We start from the raw sequence: 23,747 nt of genomic DNA, 5'->3' as shown, positions 1-23,747 counted from the left end.
CCATTTGAGCGGTCAAAATGCATTGACTGTATATTTCTTTGTCATATACAGTCACTGACCCGATGTCACTTTTCCTCATGAATATTTAAATATAAATTTCCGAAATAATATTGAATAATGCATATTACGATGCGTGGAACGACTCCAATTTGTTTCTTTTGCAATTATTGGAAAAACATATTCAATATGATATTTTTTTTTGTTTGTAACCTATAACTCATTATGTTTTATGCATATGGTTGATAGTCTAGTCCATACTCAAACGATTTCGTTTACACTCGAGTGTTGGTTTCAACAAGTAAATGTAAATTTCATTGTTTTATTAATTTCTCCGCGAGCATAATGTGAGGCCTTTTTAAAGGGGATTTCCCCCAATATTTAAATCAAATAAATAACCTTAACGCATTAAACAGCAATTGAAAATGCTTTTTTATATTGCAGTATCAAAATTTTTCTTTTACTGGGGGGGGGGTGTCACACAATGAAAGTGTTTATGTCTGTCAAGTAAATAAATTGTTGACGATATTGTAAGCAAGTGTGCAATCTCTTTGATGATTTCTGTCATTTTAAAATCTTTGATAGCACCAGCAGGATGCCCAATCTCTAATTTGAAGTGTATATAATCACTCTTTGTTATGGTTCATTATCCATAGGATGTGAAAATTTACAACCAATTCATAAGATTAACAACTGAATAAAACATAAAAAGTTTCTGAACATGCAGTGGAATATGTTTATTTCAACTTTCTAAAGTGTTAAAATCATGTTGATGATATTTATTAGGATAGATGTAGGACTGTTACAGGTGTGTACATTCTAAAATCATTTGATAATTACATAGATATTTGATTTTGTAAAGCATTTCCACATTGAAATGAAATTGAATGTTCTTATAATAATAAACCTATATACATGATATATATATATAAATATAAGCTCCAAAATAATGTTACTGTATATTCATATTTGAAGCAGGACGGACCAGAACCATAAGTTGCACTCCCTAGAACTATATGATTAGAAAATTAAAGTCCACGAAACATTTATAAAACTTTAAAATTAAAAAAAAAGGCATTTTCCTTCATTCTGTACACGAACATTTGAGTTAAATTCTGATCTATATTTTTTTCATTTAAATGCTTATTTTGTCTTTTTTTCTTCTTGCATGTGCATGTATCAGAAATTCGTGTTTCAGGTAAAAAATCTGAAAACAAATCGATGTGATATTTCATGAATTCAGGCTGTTTTATTCAAAGTAGAATTAAACTGAATAATATTAACCAAAATCAGTTCCATCAGATTCAAAACAAAGAACATTGAAGGTCATGATGAACATAAAGGGAATATAAAATTACCTTATAGTTTTTTTTGCTTTATCCAATAAAAATATTTCAAAATAAAGAATATCAGTTATTAATGACTGCTAACATGCAGTCAAACTGAATTATCTTTATCAAATTAATAAGTTAAAGCTATTTATACTAAATAATAGAAAAGAGGGACGGAAGATACCAGAGGAACTTATAATTGTAGAATGTAATATAAAAAATCTGTACATAATCGAAGAAAATGACTGCAATCAGGGAAAATCTCTATCTGCCATGCATACTCGGTAAGAGATAGTGTCAATGTCCAAATTCTTCCCATAGTTATTTGCCCACTGTTTATTAATAGGGATTTTTTTTAGTAGGGGGGGTCATACTTATGAAACATCATTTTAAGGGGGGGGGGTCATTATGTGGTTCATAAAAATTATGGGGGGGGGGGGGGGGGGGGTTGCCAACATAAAACTTTTTGATGTGAAAATTTGAACGGACCCCCTCAGCTGATAAATAATGACTGTTCCCTAATAGAACTTGAAATGTAGTTGGTTTTGATACGACATTATCGATATCGAATCGATTCGTTCTCGTGATGTCATAGTATAAACGTGTCATTTTTAAACTGTATTTAAAGACAACAATGCATTTGCTTTACAACTCAAGTAACTGTTTTTGTTCAATTGAATATGGTTATTTATACACCAAACACTAGGTAAGTTGTACTTAATAGACTGCTTACATTGATTAGGAATTCAAGGTATTGTAACGTTAAAAAAAATCACATGAAATAAAAAGCGAAACAACAAAAATACCGAACTCCAAAGAAAATTAGAACGGAAAATCCCTTAACAAATTGGCAAAACCAAAAGCTCCAACACATTAAACGAATTAAAATAACTGTCGTTTTCCGGTCTCGGTACAGGCATTTCCTTATGTAGAAAATGGTGGATGAAACCTGGTTTTACAACTAGCTAAATCTTCCATTTATATGACAGTCGCATTTGTGAGCAAAACAACTAAGTTCATTTATTTTAAATAAGGATGGAGCAATCAAACTTGAGTAATAATCTTGAGCACTATAAAACAAACAGCTTTTTCAACAGAGAAAAAAAAAGTTGCATGTAGACACTGTAAAAACAATGCTCCTAAGCAAATATGAAAGCCAATAATGCAAAAATGACCATTACACAATAACACAATGACAGGATGTATAAATATCGAGCCACGCCATAGGATATTACCAAAAAATGGACCAAACAATAAATGTACAAAATATACAAATACAATTTTTTTTTAACTATAACACGTGCTGCTGTACCACTGTGACTGTGAATCCCGATTCTAGAATGTTTGCTTTCAACAAACAGTGTTTATAGAGAAACGGGTTATTTTGTTGGTATACAAAACAGTTCATATGAAACAAAAAATAATGCAAATAATTGCATTTTACTTATATTACAAAAGGATTATTGAGTTTTAGTAATAAAACATCAACCTCAAATACACATTAATTTTGTTGTGTAAGATCTATTTTCTTTCTTTTCCATTATCAGTAATGAATCAGTAGATAGCAACGTGTTGCATTTATTGTCAATAGTTAATAGGAGTGTAATTTCTTTATTGTAATATGCTTAAGGAGGCTCGAGGGTATAAAAATTTGAGAAAAAAATTAAACCTTTGTTTTTCATTACAAATTTTATTTGTTACCTTTTGTAGTTGTTACTTTATCATATGGTACAAAAATCATTTAAAACAATCAATTCGTGTTGGCCCCAGATGACTTTTAAAATGTATACATCATTGAAAAAGTTCCGAATTATCTCCCTTTGGTGGAAAAATGCCATTTTTAGGCTATAAAACTGAATATCTTTTTCAACTCATCGGTGACCTATATTTTTTAATATAATTTCCATATAAGCTGTACTTAAACTAAATTATTGTAAAATTTGAGCGATTTCTGTTATAAATTTCTTTTTTTATTTCGATGTTAACTTTATTTCTCTTATTACTTCAACAGAAAAAAAACACTTTTGCAAAAATGTATGCTTCTTTCGAAGGCAAATTGTGAGCGCAAATGAACGGTGACCCCACTTTTTTATTTTATTTTTCTATTAACTTTAAGATAAAGTTCATTTATAGAAAAATATAGAGAAATCCTATATAAATGATTTAGACCCGCGAACCCCCTTAACAAAGACAATAAACTATACTAACATATGTTGTAGAAATGAAGTATAAAAGCAGCGCAGCATCATCCTCTTCGAAACTTATAACAGTCTTGGTGTATTTAAGTATACTTTTTTCAATATCCAGCGTCTATCATGAAAGTATTTGCAGCCTTGTCGATTGTGGTTGTGTTAATGTTTAATAAGCAAGTCTTAGGTGTCTACGGTGAGTAGTGGCTCTTGTTATTAAAATGAGTAATGCTTATTGAATGCATAACTTCTTTCATTTAAATGAAACAACTTGTCTTTTACTTAACATCGTTACTTTATTTCATTAAGCATGGATATCAAGTCGCAATAAAAAAAAAATGTACGCATAATTTGTACAATAAGGGACTAACATCTGATTATTTTATTTTCACAGAAGAAATAGAGGAAATCCCTACGGCAAATTGTGTCAGAAAATGCGAGGGTAAAGGTAAATTTCTTTTCTATCACGTACAATTATATATTGTATTTCATCATCGGTTTGTGTTCAAACGTCTGTAAACCAAATCAATTTATAAAAAAATTAAGATGTTAAAGAAAAAGAATTATAACGGAATTCAGGAAGACAAATCTGGCACACAAAAACTTGTATGTGCGTATTTGTGTGCTTCTTTAAAACATGCCTTAAATTAAAAGGAATTTTTGAATGAAGTAACTTATGTATACATAGTTTTGCATTTGAAATGTTATCTCATGCAACATGGTTGTTCATCAACCAACAGATGTTTATATTTGCATGTTACAAATGAAACTTTTATCATATTTATCAGTGTTTAGAACTTATTAATTATTTTTTTTCCCCAATTATTAAGACATATAGGGGTAAATTTGCCTATCGCTTTTGCAGGACGTGTAAAGGCCGAATGTATTCGTATGTGCGATCGTAAGTAAATTTCTCGTTTAGTTTTGTTAGGTTTTGAAACTTGTTATTTTATTCGTAATTATTCTTTGCAAAGATCCAGTTGAATGATTAAGAATAATTAGACTAAAAGAAGAGCAGCACAATTCATTGTTTATTATTTCAATCTGAATTGATTCTTTGAGTCTTCCATAACCTTTTTTTAATTTATAGAAAAAGAAGTATATAAACATCTCATTCATTTATCAAATGGCATAGATGTTAACAATATTAACACACATGTTTGATTTCACTTTGATCTGTTTCTTAGAAATGTATTGATAATTTTGAAACGTTTAACCTGTTATAATTGGATAATCCTGGTGAATATGATTTGAAAACAATGCGGCTTTGAAAGATTATACGTTTTTTGTTACAACAAAACTACTATATTGTCTTACTCGTTGAAAAAATGCTGCAATGTTGACTATATTAAGGTGGTATGGGTGTCTTTCGCCATCTTGGATTGTAAAAAACAGGGAATCTAAGGTCCATATTTTCTATCTAGTTAGCAAAATTTGATGCAGGAATGCAATATTTAATGTGAATTCTCATTTAAAAGAACCAATTTATAAGAATATAACTTAGAAATATTAAATTTTTACAAGTGTAGATTATTTTTGGTTGTTTTTTTAATATTTTCAAATTGGCATTTTAAGGGGAGGTAACTCTAAAACAGTGCATTTTCTGAAGGACTCTACATGAAATTTTCCTATTTTGTCTTTTAGCCGGAAAAAACGTACGGTGACCCTATCTTTTCTTTTGATATTCTAAAAGCATTGTCTGAAAGCTTTCTTTTCCTAATTTATTATACCATTCTATCATTTTGTTTAGTTTCTATTCACAAAATGGTGCTTTTTCCTGTATAATCCATACAAAATTTGTCATTTTGTCACAACCTGTAGCTTGAGAAAATGCGCGGTGACCTATCATTTTTATAACATTTTTGAACATGTATCAATAGATACTACATTTTGACAAAGTATGAACAAATTCTATCATTTTTATTTTAGACTCCCATACCACCTTAAATCCATTTCAGGCATTCAAAATTTGGTGCAGAGTTGTCTAATGAACACTTAAATGCAATTATTAAATCCATTTCATTCAAACTTTGGTGCAGAGTTGTCTAATGTACACTTAAATGCAATTATTAAATCCATTTCATTCAAAATTTGATGCAGAGTTGTCTAATGTACACTTAAATGCAATATCTTATTATATATTACATAGTTTACATTTATGTTGATGTATGATGACTAATAATTAAATATAATGTGTTTTTTTTAAGCTGTTCCACTGAAAATGTGCGCAGAGAAATGTAAAGAAAACGGTTTTACTGGTAAGCGATAAACTTTTTTTTTACATTGTTTTTTACTTATGGTATTTTTTTTGACTCAGTATGTAGTAAAACAGATAGAAAATGATCTCACTGAGCACGATATGTTTAAAACAAATCGACGAAGGCGTATAAGTGCAGGATAATTTTGATTTATTGTAAGAGTTTAATATTTTAAACTGATGAAATAATTTTGGAATAAGGAATATATCTCCCTCATGCACAGCTCTGATTTGTGTTCATGCGTTGGCTATACTTTCGGTTCCTTTCGTAAATAATTGTTCTGAACGTTTATATCATGTTTTTGATTTCGACATGTATACCACAAGTATCACTGGGAAGACACTAATTGTCCAAAAGAACATGTTGTGCATTTATTACAGTCTAAAGCAAAATACGATGTGCCGTGGCAATTGAAGAAGTAACCTGGTCATACATTTTCCTGTGACAACTTCAAATATTTTTAGTACTATTTGCATAAAAAAAAATTCATTGAAATTTTTAAGGCTCGGGGAAAAGCAGATAGATTTACATTGATATCAACTTAATTGCAAATAAAGACAATATAATGTAAATTTCAGGAAAACATCTTCACGGTTGCACTGAAGATTGCATGCGTAAGTTTCTTCTATTATTAAATGTCCTGTCAGCTCGTGGATATTTTTTTTAATGATCGCTATAGTGTTCAATATATGTTTCAAAATAATATAATAAAACTACATGCCATTTGAATATTCTGATATTAAAACGGTGGTTGTCAGTGATAAATATGCAAATTATAAATTATAATTTATACATTGTTTCCGGATTTGTTACATCGAATTCGTACACTAATTTTTGTTAATGTTACAACCAATCACCGTAGCTAAAGGAATTAAGTAAAGATAGTTAATACTTCCCTTTTGATGGACTCACTGTGGCATTGAGATGAAGACAGCAATACAATCATAAATTGATACACCATATCCTTTGTTTTACTCTTAATATAGATTTAAAATGCCAATGTGTTATGATTTCGCAGTTATAATTGATTAACAGTTTACACCTCTTATTGTGATAATGTATTCCGTAGATCTTTACAGAATATCAAGGAGGTCATATAACCTCCTTCAGAAGACGTGCGGTTTAAAAAATTCAGACTCGTATAACAGTTATGGTACCCACTTTGAATTCGTTAATTATTGTTGTTATTTACGCCTAATATTTCTTTTCAAGCATTTTAAAGAGTTCTTGTATAAACAGTACAGCAACATAATTGTCTCAATAAACTCATCATAGATATCAGGATTCAAATTTTGTATTTGCGCCACACACGGAAATATACATTTTATTTATACCCACTCTCAACAGGATAGTGATGCACATTTTAAAGACTTTCGTATTTTTACACACTGTACATTTTTCCTCGAGTTTCCCCGTTTTTACATATATAAAGCTACTATCATTGTTATAATACATTGTACAGTTTTAAAATATTTTGTTTGATTTTAATTCAGTATATTTTTTTCCAGTTATAGCTATCTACTTTTTATCTTTTTAGCTACCCCAACAGATACCATGATTGATGACAGTGGAGATGGGTTTTCCTTTGATATGGCTTTTGGCGCCTTTTGTTCATGTTCGAAAAAATTATCAACAAGAAAATAATAAATGAGAATAAACTCTCCATATGAAACATTTTAGTGGTTGTCGTTTTATACTTTTTGTTTTTAATTTTTGAGAATCAAATAACCTTATCTGTTGAATAGTTTTAAAAAAAAAGTACAGGCGGTATATCAACACCTTATCTTAAAAAAGAAAAGCAGCAATTTTTAAATGGCATGCTTCTGAAGCGTTATTCTGGATTAACCTTCTTCCAGAGCGTCTCGGTGTAATAGGTGAAAGTTAAGGATTGATTATAACCGAAAAATTAGTTACATTAATGTTTCTCGTAAACAAGTATAAAAACATAGAATTAAAATCACAAAAATACTGAATTTAGAAGAAAATTCATACTGGAAAGTCAGTCCCTAATCAAATGGCAAAATCAAAATCTCATACACATCTAACGAATGGATTACAACTGTCACATTCCTGACGTGGTACAGGCATTTTCTTATGTAGAAATGGTGGATTAAACCTGGTTTTATACCTAGATAAACCTCTCACCTTTTTTACTGTCGCATTGAATTCCATTTAATTGACAATAGTTATTTCTCACAATGGCTTATATTTCAACGTTGATAATATAGCTGAAACACTGTAAACATTGTTTTATCTCGAAAATTTTCTAAATCTTAAACGTACGGTATTGTTTGGTCATGGACTTTAGAATCGAATAAAATGGTTTTCCATTCAAGGTGTGACGAAATGAATACCTTTAGTATGGCGTTCATTATCACTGAACTAGTATATATTTGCTTAGGGGCCAGCTGAAGGACGCCTCCGGGAGCGGGAATTTCTCGTTACATTGAAGACCTGTTGGTGACCTTCTGCTGTTGTTTTTTCTATGTTCGGGTTGTTGTCTCTTTGATAAATTCTTCATTTGCATTCTCAATTTTATTTAATGAAACTTCCTTAAGTTTATCCTTGCATTTTTCTTTATAAATTTGTTTCAATATTTATTTTGTTTGCACACTTTTTATTAAAAAAACAAAGACCCATGCGCGAGATCTAGAAGAGAAAACCCCTACACACTCAGTACAATACTGTTGATAAAGTTGCAGTAGAAACTGATTTTTCTCTTTATCTTGTCTAGATTGCGGTGCACATTCGCCTGTACATTGTACTTTTATATACATGTATGTTGTTGTTTGCAATTTGATGATAGTATCAAGAAAAACGTAAATAGCTGAGTGACAACTATAGATTTACTTTTATTTCCATGATGACCAAAGTGAAAATATATATACATACAACTTTAATATTAAACCAGCATAAATTAATGCTCGTTGTTTTAGTATTATTCAACTAGGAAAGTTTTCGCTAAAATGGGCTACCGAAAATACAGCTGAATGGATTAATCAGGCGCTTAAATGGGCTCTAATTTCTGCGCTAAAACGTCCCCTAGTAGTTTTTCGCTAATATTATCTGCGCCCATCTGTTTTCTTGTTCATAGTTGAGATTAAATTTATTTTATGAAATTGGCAAATTTGATTAAATTAATTTTATTGTGATTAAATTTTGAATTTGCTTTCAACTGTTGATTCTTTTAACATTTAATACAGGCGATGAAACAAACGATTCAACTAATAAAAAATTTATTCGGAAATTATTAAAAGCGGCTAAAAGTCTTGACACCATTTGCGAGTATGATGGTCTTGTGAAACAGCGAAAGTCCGTCGGAAGGGGGCGATAAATGACTGACCCGTGTTAAGAGAGAGAGCAATGTCTCTTGCACATAAAAGTGAACCTTTTAGATTTCGAAAAGAGCAGGCTAAGGCTACAAGGTCGCACTCGAACCTTCAAAGTGGAAACGGATTAATATAAGTTGTAATAACTTGTTTCCCAATCCACTATAAATAAATATGTTAAAACTAAAAGAAAAAGCAGCAGAAACTATATTTGCTCCAAGGGGATACTAATTTAAATGAATATCATGTTTCCGTTTTAATTTAACTGTATTTTTGAAAAAAATATATGTACCGCTTTTGCATTTCGGTTCTATACGTAGCAAGTCAAGCAAACCGCTCATGCGAGTTGTGCTGTATGATTGAGCTGCACGAAATAAAAAAAAAGTACGACGTTATTTATACAATACATGAAAAACAACGTCAAAATAACGTTACCAAAACTAACACCAACACTGTACGCGACGTCTAAATGAAAGCATTTATTTAGTCAGAAAAAATACATCAAATATACTATGATAACTTTCTTTGAAAAATGTTAGAAAATTTGTGTCTGACTGGAGGAACACATGTGTCCACATCGGCTGTGACGGAGGGACATATGTGTCCACATCAGCTGCGCTGGAGGTACACATGATATGTCCATGTTTTAATGTATGCAAGCTTCTCATCATTGCTGTATTTCTTTGTATTAAGAGATCGAAGATTAAACGTCGTAATATTTTTGTTCAATGGGTCCCAAATGTAACGGTCATTATGGCGTGACGTCATATGTTGAATGTCTTGGACATGTGACGTCACATAAGTCTCGAGCTGTCACATTTTCTTGCACACGAAATGCATCCTTGAAAAACTACTGGCAGCAATCAACAGCTGTCACTTACTTAGATAGCTTCCTGTCGCAACACTTTTGACCTGTTTTATAAATAATGGGACGTTTTGTATTTCCTTGTATATATTAATGGTCAGTATGTTGGTTAAATATTTGGAAGTCATTGGAAAGGACTTGATACTCAGTCGGAAAGCAAGCCCTTAGAAACGACCGTTGTTGCTACTTTCTTAAGACAACAATGGAACTGATATTAAAACCCGCCATTCTGAAATTGCGTTAATTTCGCGGATTTTTTTTGGCGCCAATTTGGTGGTTTATCCTTTTTTCAGTTTCCTACTTGCCATTAGGGTCTGAAATAGATTTATTTCGATTTGTTAAGCATGGTTTTTATTATCAAAAGCCGGGGAAAAAAATTCTCAAACATGTCAAATTGGCCGTCTTTTAAAATAACGATCCCGTAATGCCGTTGATCGTCGTTTAAAATTATTTTCTTCTATTTTCATATTTTATAACAAAGACTTTATGTACTATACAAACAATTAATAATACGTATTTCAAAATAAAAAAAAAGCATCAAGTATATCGTTCTATCACCCCTTGGGAAACCCCGTTTGAACTAAATTCCAAAATAAAGACATTTTTTGACATTGTAGTTTTTCGGTCTTACACATTGATGTCACCTTGCAACTAAACACAGTCAATGTACACATATTTAGTATGTTTGTTTGAAAAAGTAATGGCGAGATCAGCTGTGAATATTTGACTGGATTAATTATTCTCTTTAAGTCAGTGAATTGTATGACTGAACTAAAACAAGGTAGGGAAATCTTATACTGTCTTTGCACAACACTAACTGCTTTAGATGACCGACATAAAACTCATTTTGTGATATTAAGGAATCCTGCAAAAGTAAATGAAAAAGTATTGTCCTAAATTTGAACTTAGGCAGCCAACAACCATTTCATTTGCTGGTGGGGGTAGGGGGTGGTGGCTATTGAGTATTGATTGTTTTTGTTACCAATTTTTGGATAAAAAATAATTTGTTTTTGACCCTGTGAAAAAAAAATTGTTTGTTTTACCCTCAGCTGCCATTTAATGAAATGCTAAAATTGAAAAGAGAAGAATTGTTTTCAACTTGTCAGGGGAAAAATCCATAGTTCCCCCCTCCCTGAAAACAAATGGTTGCTGCCCAAACAATCTCTTTCAGAGTATCATTTTAATCAATCTTATTCAAAGCATTATCATACTGACATGAAGTGTGACTTAATTTTGACTAGTGATCTAAAACATAATTGTTGACTTAGCACCCAGAAACAGCTCTGAAATACTTTCATATAAATAAAAAAATGCATAGATTTTTTAATGTTTTTATTATTTTTTTCAAATAGAAAAAGAAAAATATTACTGAGTTTATTTTAATCTTATTTATTTTCAAGTTCATGATTAGCACCATTTATTTATTGGTTTAGTGTGTTATTTTTATAATTTGAGTCCATTCATTAGAACTATAACTTGCATGAAATCAATGAGACAACATTTATTGTTATATTTAGTTTGTTCATACAAGGATTGCAAACTAATTTTCCTTTTATTTAAAACAATGAAGATTTTACATTCAGAATGCTTTCATTATGATCTCTTTTAAGTATAAATGAAAAAGGTAGGACCTACTTGCAAGTGTCAGTAATGAAAAGGAACTCCTGTTTTTTTTTTATCATTTTGAAAATGAAAGGCAATATGGAGAAATCATGGGTCTCTGTGAAAAATGTTAAAATATAGAAAAAAAAAGGTTTGGCAGGTAGGTGAAACTAACATATATGAAAAGATAAATGAAAAATGAAGAGATTGATGCCCGATTTATATAATTCCAAGGCCCTCAGTCGGCTCCAGAAGCGATGAAGTAGCGCATCCATTTTGGGTGGGCAAATATCCACTTTTTGATACGGGACAAGCTGCCCCAGCTTGTCTGGCATAACAGCCGTTGGACGTCAGAGTAATCTCGGACTACAAGAATAGGTATTATGACATTGTTTATAACAAAGTTTCCAGTGGAACTTCTGTTAGGGGAACAAATATACGTTGACACCCCCCCCCCCCCGGATCCGCCAATGCTTAGATAGTTTTTGCTCCTGTGTTTGTTCTTTCAAAATAAATAAGAGCGAGACAAACAGAACCCCTAATTGAGCTTTCAGCTTTAAACTTTGAATTTCTAAACCACATTGTAAACTCACCTTACACTGACTTTAGTCCATAAAATATAAAAATGATATTATAACGGGTAAACATGGTAAAAGACTGGTGAATCACTGGTTAAATAAATCAGGTTTTCTCCCATCTCACTGTTGATACTATAATGATCTATAATATTAATTTAAAATATCAATGATAACAAAGAATCTTTGACAAGGCATATCGAATTATGAGTTGTTCTAACCATAATTGTAAAAAATAAATTTCTTTTTGTGAATGTCACTGAGACTAAAAGAATTAGAAAAAGGCCCCCATATATTGATATACATATCATATATGTTAACTCAAAACTGACAGATGATTTTTCAGTAAATTTAAACTAAGTTCCTATTCCCTAGCAAATGAAACAGGCGTTATAGACCTACCAACATTGAAAGAGGTAAACGCATTTGCTTATCCTGTTATACACAAGAAATTGAGGATGAATACCGAATACCATTTTTTCAGTCTGTCCGGGCTGTCCATGCTATACATCATTAAGGGATACCCATTTAAAAAATATTAATATACCGTATATATAATTTAATAAAAATCTTAGTTTCAATTTTATAAAATTGCAGACAGCTATAACACTGAGGCATAGGACCACACTTTTAAATAGCAGTCTGCCAGTCATTATAAAAATCATCAAATAAAATACATTAACGATTGATTTTTTTATTTTGAACATCGGTATAAAAGAGGGACGAAAGATACCAGAGGGACATCCAAACTCATAAATCAAAAATAAAATAAAATAAAACGCCATATATGCATGACAAAAAGGAAAAAGACACAGACAAACAATAGTACACATGACACAACATAGAAAACTATAGAATAAGCCGCAACACGAACCCCACCAAAAACTAGGTGTGATCTCAGGACTGAGGTGCTCCAGCCGGGTAATCAGATCCTGCTCCACATGTGGCCGACTTAACTGTATCTGCTGTATCCATTGTCTCTAGTTCGATGGGATAGATGCGTTAAACATAGTCACCAAATTTTGAATTAGCGGAAAGTAGAGTTAAGGGATGTTGCTAACTTCTTATCTTTCTTCCTAAGGGAGCTACCATTTAATTTTTATGGGGGGGGGGGGGGGGGGGGGGGGGGGCTAGGACGGATGAAATTTGAAAAAAATAGGCAGGACAGGAGTTCTGAGTAAAAAAAAGGCAGGATGCGACACTTGCTAAAAAAAAAAGTCAGGATAAAAAAAAAAAAAAAAAAGCAGGACCGGATAGAGTGAAAAATAAAAAGGCAGGACAGAGATTACAACTAAAATAAATGCAGGACAAAAAACTACTCATTTAAATACATCATAAAATATCTAAATGTAAAAAAAGTGCTTGTTATCACTGAATGGTAAAGATTGTTTTAATTTATCAGTTGGTAGTAAAAGTAAATATACATTGTATATTGTATAAAACAATGATTTAAATTGATTCAACTACTATTCTGGACGAAGAAAGATAACTCCAATTGAATATTTCTTGCTATTGCACAATATTGTGCAATTAGATATTTCTTGCTATTGCACAATACTATGCAATTGAAAATATATTTGCTCTTGCACAATACTGTGCAATTGAAGATTTTTTTGCTACTGCTGAATACTGTGCAATTGAAAATTACTTGCTATTGCACAATACTTAATATAATAATTTTGGATCATGATTTGGACCAACTTGAAAACTGGGCCCATAATAAAAAAATCTAAGTACATGTTTAGATTCGGCATATCAAAGAACCCCAAGAATTCAATTTTTGTTAAAATCAAACTTAGTTTAATTTTAGACCCTTTGGACTTTAATGTAGACCAATTTGAAAATGGGACCAAAAATTAAGAATCTACATACACAGTTAGATTTGGCATATCAAAGAACCCCAATTATACAAATTTTGATGAAATCAAACCAAGTTTAATTTTGAACCCTGATTTGACCAACTTGCAAACTGGGCCGATAATCAAAAATCTAAGTACATGTTTAGATTCTGCATATCAAAGCAGCCCAATAACTCAATTTTTGTTAAAATCAAACTTAGTTTAATTTTGGACTCTTTGGACTTTAATGTAGACAAATTTGAAAATGGGACCAACAGTAAAGAATCTATATACACAGTTAGATTTGGCATATCAAAGAACCCCAATTATTCAATTTTTGATGAAATCAAGCAAAGTTTAATTTTGGACCCCGATTTTGACCAACTTGAAAACTGGGCCAATAATCAACAATATAAGTACATTTTTAGATTCAGCATATCAAAGAACCCCAAGGATTCAATGTAAGTTAAAATCAAACCAAGTTTAATTTTGGACCCTTTGGGCCCTTTATTCCTAAACTGTTGGGACCAAAACTCCCAAAATCAATACCAACCTTCCTTTTATGGTCATAAACCTTGTGTTTAAATTTCATAGATTTCTATTTACTTATACTAAAGTTATGGTGCGAAAACCAAGAAAATTGCTTATTTGGGTCCCTTTTTGGCCCCTCATTCCCAAACAGTTGGGACCTTAACTCCCAAAATCAATACCAACCTTCCTTTTGTGGTCATAAACATTGTGTTTAAATTTCATTGATTTCTATTTACTCAAACTAAAGTTATGGTGCGAAAACCAAGAATAATACTTATTTGGGCCCTTTTTTGGCCCCTAGTTCCTAAACCGTTGGAACCAAAACTCCCAAAATCAATCCCAACCTTTCTATTGTGCGAAAACCAAGAAAATGCTTAATTGGGCTCTTTTTGGCCCCTAATTCCTCAAATGTTAAGACAAAGACTCCCAATATTAATCCCAACCTTCCTTTTGTGGTCATAAACCTTGTGTTAAAATTTCATAGATTTCTATTTACTTTTACTAAAGTTGGAGTGCGAAAACTAAAAGTATTCGAAAAACGACGACGACGTCGCCAATTTTTGCGGACGTATAAAAACAGTGTTAGTGAGGTCATTCAAACACATTATTGTCAATGTTGTCTAAATTACCCCCAAGACAATCCTTACCATCCCTTTGTGGTACATAAACTTGTGGTATAATTTCAGCAAGATCCATACAACATTCCACAAGTTATTGTCCTGAAACTAGAAAAATGCATATTTGTGCACCTTTTTTGCCCCTGATTCCTGAACTGTACGTACAATAACCCTAAAATCAATCCCAACCTTCCTTTTGTGGTCAAAAACCTTGTGTGTAAATTTCATAGCTTTCTATTTTCTTATACTTATATTATTATTCAGAAACCAACTGTCTTCGTATGATGCGGACAACCACAACTATGTGATACCAATATAAGACCGCAACATTTTTGCGGTTTTATAAAACTCAGCTTTCTTTTATAATACAATGATACTCTTAATATCATTTACATCAATTTTCTTGTTGTGTTAAAGAGCCCATTGGTGACCTTGGGCTAGTGTCTGCTCTTAAATCTGCATGTCCACTCATTCTTCATTTTCATTCTATATTCTATTGCTATTTTGTACAATATAATAAGTATTATCATTCATAGTTTTGTTCCAATAATTTGGTTAAAATTATATTGTGGATTTCTGTTTTTCAGTTTTTGGTGGATTTGTGATTAAAGATGACAAAAAAAATTAAAAGTAAAACTTACATATAATTTTAATCTTCGTGTATACAAAACCACAAAATAAAACATATACAGGAATACATGATTTCCCCCCAATCCATGAAAATAGTAAGATCCACAGTATATGTATTTATTATTTTGAGCAGTTAAAAATGGATTAGAATTGAGTTGAAATTTTTTCTTTTTATTTCCTGAAACTTGATTTGTTAGAAATTTTATAATTTATTATACAAAATTTACTATAACCTTACATGGCAGTCCTAATCATTTGTTTTCAAACATGAGGACCAAATTTATTTGTGTCACTTTGTGTTAGCATCATAACACAGTCATAGGCAGATCCAGGGAGTAATTTGTTGATTATATTTAGAATCTCTGAAGCATGACTACAGCACCCCCCCCTTTTTTCCCCTTATGAAAAAGTTCTGGATTCGCCACTGTGAGACAGACACACATGTTCCTATCAATATCAACTCTCCTTTTTGACATTTCTGGAACAAAAATATCTATAGGGTTAAAGAGGGAACAGTACCAGTATGAAAAATAGTCTTCCATACAAATTTTGTCAGTCCTAAATTCCAGATATTTTGAATACCTATCACTTTTACTTCTTTTCAGAGAGGAACAAAATACAAGTTGAAAATGGGATTAAATGAGGATTCAGTGAGAAAAACTGCTTCATTGGCAGTGTTAATTGTCATCTGTCTACTTTATATGAGGAACCTATATAAAAGTTCTATGTGTCATCAGTTATGTAAAGTTAATAATTATAATGATCTTAGACAAGTTGATGAACATTTTAATAGTTTTACAGATTGTCAGAAAATGGTATTTTTGTTTTCGAATCAAGATATTATAAGATTATGTGCCAAAACCTGTAATTTTATTTTTAAACGACGCCGAGAAGTTTTAAATTGTAAATAATAATTAAATACTTTTGTTGTATAATTTTACCATTCAGGTTTAATATTTATTATGTACATATACATATGCTTTTAAGTGATTATCGTCTCTCATAAATCTGTACAGATTGGCTTATGTATACAAAATGTATCTTTTATAAATGTATTGTGTAATTTTATACATAAGGTGAGACGTATTAAATAAAATAAAATATTGTTAAAATATTGTCTGGTAGCTAAAAAAGAAATCTGAAAATCTATCCAAGATTCTTTTTTGTGTGGCTTTAGCAGAAAATAAAAGTTATTTCAGATTCTATCACAATTTTTAGCAGAAAATAAAAGTTATTTCAGATTCTATCACAATTTTTACCTATCAAGTTTTATTTGATTGCAAGTCTGTAAGGCAATGATGAAAATGTTTCAAATAACTGGAACACCATGTAGTGATGGAAATATTTCACTCTGTTCAAAGAGATAATTATGTTTAAAATCATGCCAATAGAGCATTACTGAATAGTTTAATCATAATACATTACTATGCTTAAATCTTCATCATTTGGACTCTGGTAAATAGATGTCTCATTGGCAATCATACCACATCTGTTTTTTAATGTTGAAATAGAATAATTACTAATTTAGTACTTATTCATTAGAATATTAAGTATGACTAGGGTCTATCAACCTAGTTGTATCAATAATATGAAAACAACAACAACAACAATACTAACCCTATCAACCTAGCTGTATCAATAATATTAAAAGCTGATCATGTCATCATGTTTATTTGTTTCATCACATTTTATCAAGTTGTATTGAACATTATTATCATACTTGACTTTTTATACTAATGTATGCAATGTATATGTTTGAATTTTGTTTGATTTCTCATGATTAGGGCCTCAGGGAAGATTAGTTATATAGCTAACTGTGTTACCCTCTTAAAATAAAGTATTGTTGTTGTTGTAATAAAATGTATTCATCATTTTCATACCTATATTTGAACAATAAAAGAAAAATGCCAAAAATAAACAAGAGACCCCAAAGAGCAGGTGTCTCTCCCCTGCACGTTCAGCAATGGCCATTTTTTTTAGTAAAATTCAGCATTAAAGGGGAACAACTCCATTAAAAGTTTACTGACAATTTCAGTGATAATGACACAGTTGTATAAATTATTCTTTTCCAAGATTAAATTTTCTATTAAACTTTTCAAGATATAAGGCAAAATAAGTTAAAATTTATCATTAAAGGGAAATAACACCAATATGAGTCGACTGAAGATTACATCATTTTTAGATCTTGTCTTGTTTATCACTCAATTTTGCTTTGTACTGTTTTTATCTATCTATTTGAAATTGTAGTTTTTAAGATACAATAACAGCTGCGCCATGAGCACATGATACGCCAAACGTCTTGTGTGGAAGTTTTAGGCAATAATCATAAATAGTTTCTGAGAAAGTTTTAAGCAATAACCAAATGTTGTTTTTGAGACACGGCGGGACATGTGAAACCCCCCACCCTGTACAAAAAACTTAATATCACTAAAACAAAATTTAGAATCAAAACCAAAAAGTATACAGATCTTTAGATTAATATATCAAACAAGTGTGTAAAGTTTTAAGCAAGAGATACAGTGTGATATGTTAAAAACAAACTCCCCTGTTTAACAAAATACTCAATAACTCAAAAATAAAATTTTGAATCATCACCAAAAAGTATACAGATCTTTAGTTTAATATAACAAAGAACTGTGTAAAGTTTTAAGCAACATCATAAATTGTTTTTGAGATACGGCACAACATGTAAAAAAAAACTCCCCCGTTTTCACAAAATACTCGATATCAATAACTCAAAAATGAAATTTTGAATCATCACCAAAAAGTATACAGATCTTTAGATTAATATAACAAAGACATGTGTTCAGTTTTTAGCAATAATCATAAATCGATTTTGAGATATGGTGCGACATGTAAAAAAAAAACTCCCCCTTTTTTACAAAATACTCAATAACTCAAAAATGAAATTTTGAATCATCACCCAAAAGTATACAGATATTAAGATTAATATAACTAAAAAGTGTTCAAAGTTTCAAGCCATAGTCAAGAATCGTATTTGAGATCCAGTGTGACATGTGAAAAAAAACCACACCCCCTGTTTTAGTTACAAAGTGTCGTAACTCAAAAAGTTTAAATCTTATTTTCACCAAAAAGTATACAGATCATTTGACCATCATCAGAAACAATATATTAAGTTTCATGAAATTTTGATAAGTTGTTCTAAAGTTACGGTGCGACATGTTTACGCTGGACAGACAGACAGATGGACGGACATGTGTATACATACACCATAATTTTGAAGGGCGTATAAAAACAGACCAAAACCTAAAAAAAAATAACATTGACTAATGAACCATAAAAATGAGGTCAAGGTCAAATGAACTGAAATGATTATGTACCCATTACTTTCATCCCATTTCCACATATATTTATCCTACTGTTATTATTTTTTAAAAAGGGGGTTCCAAACCCAGAGTAAAGAGGGGTTCCAACTATATGCTCTCATTTAAATGCATTCATTGTCCAAAAAAAGGGGGTTCCAACCCCAAACCCCCACTCCTGGATCTGCAAATGAAATATAAACTTGACACAGAGATTTAAGTAATTTTGGTGGTAAAGAAAAAAATTAACTTTTTATACTTTGAGGACTGAGCGAATAATGCTGAGTGTGTGAGTTGGTATGTTTTATTTTGTTATATTTTATTTTATTATGTTTAGGGACAGTTAACTTTCTGGTATTAAGCCCCGTCATGGCCTGGCTGGGGAATTGGATAGGCAAGTGCTCACATTAATCTGTACCGATACAGGCTCCAAATGCTTCCTTTATACGCCATAACTTATGGTGGTGATCCTTACAAAGGATGCTTATAGGGAGACAAGAAGAAGGTATACTGGTAATGTAAATGTTGAAATTAAATTGCAATATTAAAACTTGTTATCTATGCAATGAAGCAAGACTAACAGATCAGGGCAAAATAAAAACACCATGGAAATGCTAATGCTTATAAAACTGTATACCCAACACCATTGACTTATCAATTGGTTCCTTGTTTAACTGTGAAAGTTTCAAAGTCCATGAACCATGATAAGTGGGATCAAATAATCTCTATGAAAATGAGACTTGCAAAGTCAATACAACTGCATACCAAATAATAGTCACTCATCTTAAAACTGATCTTATCATAAATCACATGTAAATAATGCTAAACATTCAGTCAATAAACCATGACTGAGGCTGGAATTAACCATGACGGAGGCTGGAATTAACCATGACGGAGGCTGGAATTAACCATGACAGAGGCTGGAATAAACCATGACTGAGGCTGGAGCTGAACAATCTCTATGAAATGAGATTTGTCAATCCTTAAACATCTGTATACCAAATATCATTGGTCTACCACTTATAGTTCCCTTTCACTTAATGACCTACTCACAAACTTATACATGTATAGTAAACTAATTAAAAGTTTTAAGGCGACTATGACTGAGGGAGAGATGCAAAATAATCTCCTTAGAAATAAGATGTTTCAATGCTTATATAATTGCATACCAAATATCATTGACCTACCACTAGTTGTTTTCTTTAACTTGAACTTATCAAATACATTGGTGAAGCTGCTGCTTATGGAAAAAGCATTACCAAGTCTTGTTTTTCAACTTAGTCCATACCATACAATAAATCAGCTGTGTGTTACCCTCAACCACAGAAACCCCTTCCCCCTTTTATTTGTCCTTCAGACTCAAATAAAATATAAGATAGGTTTTCTCAATTAAATTTTTATTTACTTATCTATTTAATATCATTATCATGCATCATAATATAAAATACCCAAATGAAACCAGACCCATTCTGCTCCATCAAGTGTGTACAAATACCAAAGATATTGTGATAATAATTTTTTCATAGTCCCCTTTTAAAGTAAACAGATGGAAAAGGATCTGCATCATGGGTAAAATATCATTGGTTAAATATTCCAATTATACAAAATAACTGACAGTGCTGAGGTTTCTTTTAAGTTTCTTGATACTCGAGTTCCCAGACTAGCTGTTTTAGAATTTAGAAAATCAATTCTGTTCTAATATACATTTCTTAAATTTTTATATCCTTAAGTCTTAAAGGAATATTGTTTTTGCTCAAAATTAAACCTGGCGTTAAGTATTCCATTACTTTTAAATACCAAACTTTAAAAAATTATATAATTCCATAAAATAAATGAATCCTCAGTTTGTCACATACAAATAGGAATTTACAAATATAACAAGGAATACAATGGTAAATACTAAAATAAAACATGCATAAAAATACATGGATCAAATTCATTTATGAGGTGTACTCAAATTTATTTACTGGGTTATTTAAATAAACTAATATCATGATCTGTGCAAAAATTATTAGATCACCAAGAAAATAGTTAACTGCATTTTATTCAACATTAACCACCCCAAGCTCTTATATTATATAAAGTTTCTTTATAATTCCTCCCAATTTCTAATCAAAGCCAATTCTTTATATCAAAGTAGTACAGTTATTTAACAATATAAAAAAGAAGATGTGGTATGATTGCCAATGAGACAACTGTCCACAAGAGACCAAAATTACACAGACATTAACAATTATAGGTCACCTGAAGCATGACTAGAGCGACCCCCCTTAGGTCAGTCAGTGCCCCCCCCCTTATGAAAAGTTCTGGATCCCCCACTGATAGAAAGCAAGTATATATCATCTGTTTGCTCATTCGTCTACAACGTGTACTTTGGCTGTCTCCACAAATACAAATTTACAGCCAAAATAATACTAAAAGTTATGTTAAAAGGGTGTTTATCACCAAAAAAACAACCAATCCAATTTCAACAAGATGTTCTTCAAATAATACCTTTTGTAAAATTATTCTTTCAAAATAACACCTTGGTTACAAACAAAAATCAGCTAAAATGACAAAAAAATGCAAAAAATATATTTCTAACTTATTAACTTCATAAATTCCTCTGCATTAGCGCACCCTTGTCACATATCTTAAAGATATTAAAATTAACATGAAAAAAAAAGGTTGTAAGGGGATACATGAAGTGCAGACCATACACCTTATCCCTATTTGTCCGCCATTACTGGATATCACACAGGTTCCTGTAAAATTTTGACGTCTAAGTGTACACTAGAGAGGCATTTGCTATGGTAAGGTATTTTGAAACTTTTTGCCAAAAAAAACCCAAATCAGTAAAAATTTTGCTATGAAATTTAGTGAGAATATTTGCATCGGCAGATTTGATTGCATCAACTACATGTACAAAGTAATTTATAAAATTTGAAAGTATCTCAAATCCTAAAATAACAAAAATATGGCAAAACTATATATACATTAAAATTTGCAAAAAAAACCATTTCAATAATTGAACATTTTTTTTCTTTTCTTTCTTTCTTTTTTTTTTTTTTCTTTTTTAGATTCTCCATTCCTGCTGGAAATGTTTTGACTAGACATGAGTATAAATGGAAAATAGAAATTTTTGTAATGCCAAATACATAAGTAAACCTTCAACTTCCAATAGTGTTGAAAATGGAGAATCTTTACAATTTTTTTTTTTTTTTTTTTAAATTATAATTTTTTTTTTATCATACACAAAAATAGTCTGAATTACATTCTTTGCTGTTGCAGTTATATAACACTACCATCTTATGCAGCCACAGTTATCTGAAAAAGAAATATATATTACTCATAAACATTGAAATAATATTTAATGCAAAACAATTATAATGTATAGAACATTTCTTTTTCTTTTGTTATAAAGTGATTTGTTGACATAAATTTTATCATTGTAACATTGTTTTAAAGTATAACAGGCTATGAACATACTTGATTGAATAAACATTTTGTCGTGGTGAACTTTTTAAACGAACTATACAATATAGGTTTTGCTCATTGTTGAAGGCATAGGGTGACATTTAGTTGCATCCACATCATTTGGTATCTGGTCAATAGATGTCTCATTGGCATACATACCACACTTATATGTTTTCATATATATGGGGACAACTGAAGATAACAAAAAAACTGAAATCCCAAGAATATACATTATACATTTGACATTAATATATATGCAAGATTTACATCTTTGCCCGACAAAAATATTGGGCTTTATATTGCTCTTGGATGAAAAGCGCATAAATCTATGTATTGATCCGTACCATAAAAGTCGTCTCCAATGCCCACTCCCAGCTTCAATCCTTACAGACAAGCTGTGATGCTAACCTGAAAAATAAAATAATTCATTAAAAACTTTTTAAAAGGTTCTTTGTTGGTAATATGTATGTATATTGAAAAGATTGAATGATTGGTTGTTGGTTGCTTTATTTTAGGTCCAGTGGCAAATCATTAAATAGAAATCGTCTTAAAATGTTATATACATATATGTCATGAACACATGGATGACAGCAGGCCAACAAGCCAACACGATTTTATGTAAACAATTCAGATCCTTAACTTTACTCTTTTTTGGTTTAACTGTTATAGTAATAAGAGTAGATTCCTGTAAAACATCTTTTAAGGGGGCTCCTGGGTATAAATGATTTTTTTTTCCTAATATAGGATTTTGCTATATTTTTTCTAAAATGCACATTATCATATACTTAAAGAAAAATGAAAAAAAAAATGGGGTCACCGTTCATTTAAGCTAAAATCTGCCTCTCGAAGAAGCATACATTTTTGTTACTGTCCTTTTTTTCTGTTGAACTAATAGGAGAAAAAGAGGAAATATCAAAATAAAAAAATAACCTAATATAAGAAATTGCTTAAATTTTACAATTATTTAGTTTATGTACAGCTTATTTGAAAATAATAATAAAAAATATAGGTCACCGATGAGTTGGAAAAGATATTTCAAATTTTAGGTAAAAAAATGGCATTTTTGCACCAAAGGGAGATAAATTGGAGCTTTTTCAATTTTTAAAGCCATCTGGGGCCAAACCAAATCATTTTTTGGGGTTGTTTTTTGTACCATATCATAAAGTAACAACTAATAGTGTAATAAATAAAATTTGTAATGAAAAA

Source organism: Mytilus trossulus, chromosome 13 (assembly GCF_036588685.1).
Source record: "Mytilus trossulus isolate FHL-02 chromosome 13, PNRI_Mtr1.1.1.hap1, whole genome shotgun sequence".
In the NCBI taxonomy this organism is placed as follows: Eukaryota; Metazoa; Mollusca; class Bivalvia; order Mytilida; family Mytilidae; genus Mytilus; species Mytilus trossulus.
Note: the sequence above shows the minus strand (reverse complement) of the source record.